This window comes from Papio anubis, chromosome 17, assembly GCF_008728515.1.
Source record: "Papio anubis isolate 15944 chromosome 17, Panubis1.0, whole genome shotgun sequence".
Taxonomy (NCBI): domain Eukaryota; kingdom Metazoa; phylum Chordata; class Mammalia; order Primates; family Cercopithecidae; genus Papio; species Papio anubis.
In genome coordinates, this window is record NC_044992.1 from 72,749,650 (window position 1) to 72,755,649 (window position 6,000).

Here is a 6,000-nt window from a genome sequence, read left to right on the forward strand (position 1 = left end):
CAAGCGCCCTGGCGGGTTCTGAGGCTGGGGGCCAGCACGTACCCTCATTTTCTTCCAAGGATTAACTCTTCCTAGGACGCAGTCAGAGTCTCCTCATGTCTTGAGGCAGCTGTGTTCACCCCTCAGACCCAAGGGGACCCCCAGACGGCAAGGAATGGATGTGCTCACAGTTGTGGAGGGTGGAGGAGGAGAGCACGGTGTGGGCAGGGCCGCTCCCTCCGAGGCGCTGGCGGGATCCTTCCTGCCTCTCCGGCATAGCCCCAGGTGCTCCTGGGCTTGGCTTGGCTCCAGCCTCTGCACGTGGCCTCCTTCCCCCGTGGGCGCCACTCCTCCCCTTTTTATCAGGCCCCAGTCATTGGATTCAGGACCCACCCCACTCCAGGCCGACCTCATCTTAACTTGATTACAGCTGCAAAGACCCTAGTTCCAAATAAGGCCCCATTCCGAGGTACTGGGCGGGCATGGGTTTGGGGTGACATATTCCACTCAGCAGATGCCTCCGGGGGCACAGGCGGGAGCACAGTTCCCAGGTGGCCGGGGTGGTGGGTGAGTGCAGAGAGGACGTGAACGGTCACTAGCCCTGGAGCTGCCGTGACGGCCCCCAGGTTCTCTCAGGAGCCTCCTGGAACATGAGTGCTGCCGGACCCCATTAAAGAGATGAAACAGACACAGAGAAGTTATGACATCTGTCCATGGTCACACAGCAGGGCCCAGCTCAGGACACCAGCCCACGGCAGAACTCTCCCGTGAGGCAGGGTCAGGGTTGGGAGCCAGGGAGGCAGCGGCCATGGTGGGGAGTCGATGCATCCCGAACATGCAGGGCGGCATGAGGCAGACCTTCCAGCATGTTCCACACAACACAACAGCTGCCAGCCCACCCCAGCCGGCTCTGGGGCACTCAGGCCCACAGGGTGGCCACCGCAGGGGCAGGTGCTGGGTCTGAACCCCCAGCAGGGGCTGCTCCCTCTGGCGCACCCAGGGTCCAGGCTGGTCCTTTGGGTCACTGCACCGCCCCATGGAGGGAAGCGCACAGCCTGGCCTCCTGGAGAATGTGCCGGAATGAGGGAAATGGTCTCCCTCGGGGGAGCCTCACACCCACACCCTCCCCGAGTGCCTGCACTCACGCTGGCAGGTGGGAGCCAGACCCATGCCCAGGGCCCATGGCCTGCATGTGACTGCTTCCCAAGGCCACTATCCACACAACCTTCCCATGGGACCCTCTCCAGGAACCCACCTCGGCCTGCACGCCCGAAGCCTAAGGGTCTCAGTGGGAGACCTGAGAGGAAGTGGGGGGATGGGCCCAACCCACGGGCACAGCTTCCCCTGGGGCATCCTCTGAGACCCCAGGGAGCGAGAGGAGGACAGGTAACTCCTCCAAGGGCACATGCTTGCTGCCTGAGCCTGAGCGGTCTGGGAGGCTGCAGCAGCAGCTGCCTTCAACCAGACCCCACACATGGCACCCGGGCAGTGTCAGCCATGGGGCACCTTCCAAGGGGAGGACTCCTAGGGACCACCCAGGCCCGTGGCCTCCTGCTCAGCCCCTTGAGCCCCTGAGTCCAGCCCTGCCCCTGCCACTAAGGCCACGCCTGGCCCGGGGTTCACTGCCTCCTCTGCCCTCTCCCCATCAGCACCATCTCCCTGAGGCCCAGCCTGCCCAGCCCTGTGCCAGGGATCCAGTTCACATGAATGCTGAGAGCAAGCACCACTGCCAGGCACAGGTACTTCTCCCAGGAACCCCTCATGGTGCCTGGTTCAGGTCAGACACAGGGAGGGACCGTGGGCAGGAGACAGGGCGTGAGCCGAGGGACAGGGGAGAGGCGGGGGTGTGGGGGTGGCAAATCCAGGCTGCCACGTGTTCCGAGAACTTCCACAAGCTCCAAGCCCTGCCCACTGGTCAACAGTGACACCTCTGCACCGGGGTCAGCCATGACAGGCCCTGCCCAGGTACCCACCCTTGCCTCAGTGCACCACTGCTGTCCCTTCAGACCTGCCCATCACAGCCATTCCCACCTTACAGATGACGAAACGAGCATGGAGAGCCAGTCACAGAAGGGCCCGTCAGCAAACCAGAGGCGGCCCCAGGGCAAACTCCTGCTCCTGACTGTGCAGAGCATTCGACCCCCCCCCCCCTCAGGCTGAGCGCGCCTCTCTGGAAGACGGAGCAAGGCGGTGTCCCCAGGCCCACTCCCAGTCTAGGACAGCTCCAGGCCCCAGGGCTCAGGATGAGTAGAAATCATGGCGCTCTGAGGCCGCACCAGGGAAGGTGAAGGCTGGGGAGGGTGAGCAACAAGGTCAGCCCCCTCCCTTGGAGCACTCAGGTAGAAGGGGTGACCTCCGCTCGCTCAAGGCCATGCCACCCCCTTCCTGCCAGCCTGGACCCGGCCGTCCTGCCCACGCGCCACCCCCATCACCCTGCCTTCCCTGGCCGCCATGCCCACCCCAGAGCGAGGTTTCATCTGTGCAGAGTGGAGTTCAGAGAGGCTGGGTGAGGAGCCCAAGGCCACACAGTACAGAGGCTGGAGGGCTGCAGCTGCCAAGAAATCCCCCAGGGTCACTCACCCACGCTCCTGAGTGCCAGGGAGACGGGGGAAGAGCTGGGCTCCAGAGGAGGCGGCTCTTCCTGGTGCTCGAGCAGGCTCCTGGGCCGGGTGCCCCCCTGCCCTGCCCACATCTGCCCGGCGGGGAAGAAGGTCGGGACCCAAGCAGCCCACAGTCTGTGCCCACAGCCTCCACTCTAGCTCAGGCCCTGCACTCTCGGGCATCTTTGCCCCCTGTACCACCACAACTGCCATCACCTCTATGGAGACTGGCAGCACCAGCTCCTGTGATGAACAAGGAGCTGGCCCGGCAGCGGGGCGGGGCCTGGTGACTGAGGTGAGACCCCCGTGCCCAGGTGCTGGCACTGCCCCAGATGCTGAGTGACACACAAGTCAACTGCCAGAGCAACAAGCGTGGGCCCCTCCCCTCTGGGTGCCCCCCACAGACACAAGCAGCCTCAGAAGGAACCAACTCGCTCCAGTTCGGGGATGGCAAGGAGCCAGCCGTGTGCTGCAGGAAGCTTGGGCCCTGGGGGTCTCTGTCCCAGCACCACGACCTCCAGCACAGAGCCAAGTGCTCACCAAGCACTAAGCCCACCTGGGCCTGCCACAGGTACTGTCAGCTCATGTTATAGATGGGAAAACCAAGGTTCACAGAGGCAAGGCCAGGCGGAGGGACTGCAGCGTTGGGCAGCCAGGCTTGGAAGACTGGGCTAAGTTTAGCGGGAGGGCACGGGACCCCCCTCTCCTCCCTAACCCCCTCAAGGGGGCTGCTGCAGAGCCTAGACCCAGCCCCTTAATCCGAAGGAGGGTACTTTTCCCCACCAGCACCAGCACCTCGGGCAGCCCCTCCTGGCAGGTGGGCCCTGGAGCCCAGCAGGTGCCTGCAGCTCTGGCCCAGCATCTTGCAGAGGAGAGACACCCCTTGTCTCCAACAACTTCTTCTCCTCTAAGTCATTAAATGGACATATTAGAATTACTCAGATCACAGCTGTTTACCCAGGGAAGGGCAGAGCCAGTGCTACTCAAAGGCAGGGGAAAGGGCTTCTCATGGCGAAGGGCAAGGCCGGGCCCCAAGGCAGGGTGTGGGCTGAGGGTCCCCTCTGTTCTGGGGGCAGAAAGGACCAAGCACCGTGGGCCAGGCCTGGCATGCAGATGCTATGAGGACCTGCCCTAAGCCTCCTCCACCCCCTGCCCTCGGGCCGGGGAGACATCACAGCTGTTGCGGGGGCTGCTGGGCTCTGGGCCTTCACCTGCCCACCACACAGGGAATTCTGAGCCCCAGGAGTCACTAAAGGAAGTCATTTCTGAGCAAGTGACACCCACAGCCCTAAGCCCAGCAGACAGACCTCCCACCAGCTCCCTTCCTCCGAGAAGCAAATGCCTTCAGACCAAGATCTGCCCGGGGGACCCCCGTGTATCCCTGCCAGACTGCATGCCCTGGGCCCTGCTCCAGGGAAGGAGACACAGGAGATCGCGTCACATGCAAACACGCTTTGTTTGGGCTGGCTCAGCCTGGTGCCAGAGCCCCAGTGACATGTGGGTGGGACTTGGCCCTGGGGCCATGGATGGCACAGGGCGGGGGGGGGGGGGGGGTTATCTCCCACTCAGGCCAAGCAGGGGCCAGATCTGAAGAAGCAGAGGTTAGAAAGCCCACTGCTTCCTGGTGACGGATGGGGCTTCCAGCTGCCCCCAGCCCCCTCTGCCTATCCCAGCTGTCCACCGCAGCCGGAGGCCAGGCAGCCATGGGTAATCGTGCCCTGCCCGGTGCACTGGCCACACAGGGTAAGAGGCCTGGCCTCAGGTCCCCTGCAGCCAGCTTGACAGCGTCACCTCGGGCCCCCACTGTCAGGAGGTCTGGGCATCCACCAAGCCCCTCTCTTCTGAGCCTCTGCCCACTGGGCTCTGTCATGTGGACTGGCCCCTGCTCCCCCCACATCCCCCGCCCGCTGCTGGTGGCTGGGCAGGGCTCCGAGAACCGCTCCCAGCCTGGGAAGAAGCCTCCCACGCCAGGGCCCCGGACCCAGGAGAGGCCATGGCAAGCCTGAACCCCATCTGGCTGACACCCTCCACATCCCCAAGGGCCCTTAGTCTGAGACCAACTCTCCTGGACACCTGGGGCCCACGCAGGCCCTCTGTGCCCCAGTTACCTGTGCCCGGGAGGCAGCCACGGAGTCGCGACCACGCGGGGGACGCCAGCCCACAGGAGGCGGCCGGTTTGTGCTGGGGCCCAAGGCCTGCCCCTCCGAGATCTGGGGCCGCCAGGGGGTCCGGCTGCTTCTGCGACTGGGCTCGGGGCGGGGAAAGGGTTAATTTCCATGCAAACCGGGAGCCGGAGGGGCCCAACGGCATCGCGTCCGCAGCGGAGGGAGGCAGCGGCGCGCAGGCCGGGCCGCCAGGGACTCACCGGGGTGAAGTCTGAGGCTGAAGGCGGCTGGGGTTGGGACGGCGGCCCCGAGGCCGGCCCGGCGGGCATCCCGGGCGGGCGCTGCGCTCAGGGGCGCGCGGCTTCCGGCCCGCGCCGCCACCTGTCCACTGGCCAGGTGCTGAGCCTGACTGCCCGCCCCTGTGCGGCGCACCGGTGGGGGCGGCGGCGTGAACGAAAGGCCTCCGCCCGGCCCTGGCGCCGCGGGAGGCTGCATGGTGCAGTCAAAGCAGCGGGCGGGAAGGCGCTTGCTTGCTGGAGCTGGAAGAGCGGGGGAGGGTCCTCCGCGGCCGGGGTGGCATGGGGGGCAGGGAGAGGGACACAGGGCGGGAGACGGAGGGAGAGGTGTGTCTGTGTAGGTATGTGTGCATGTATGTTTGTGTGTGTGTGTCTGCATATGTGTAGGCATGTGTGTCTCTGTTGGTATGTGTGTGCATATGTGTAGGTGTATGGGTTGGTATGTGTGCATGTGTGTGCATATGTGTAGGTATCTGTGTCTGTGTATGTATGTGTGTGTGCATGTGTCTGTGCATGTGTACGGGTGTGTGTTGGTGTGTGTGTGCATGTGTGTGTGTTGGTATGTAGATGTGTGTGCATATGTGTAGGTGTGTGTCTGTGCGCGCGTGTGTGTCCGTCCTCCCTCCCATGCCCTAAGTTCCCGTCAGGGGTTGAATTGTATCCCCCCAAAATATGTTCAAGTCCTGACCCTGATACCTGTGAACTGCACCTCAGTTGGAAATAGGGTCCTTGCAGCTTTAATCAAGTCAAGAGGAGGCCAGACTGGAGCAGGGGGTCCTAATGCAATGACTGGGGCCTGATAAGGAGAAGAGAGGACGGACACACACGCGCGCACAGACACACACCTACACATATGCACACACATCTACATACCAACACACACACATGCACACACACACCAACACACACCCGTACACATGCACAGACACATGCACACACACATACATACACAGACACAGATACCTACACATATGCACACACATGCACACATACCAACCCATACACCTACACATATGCACA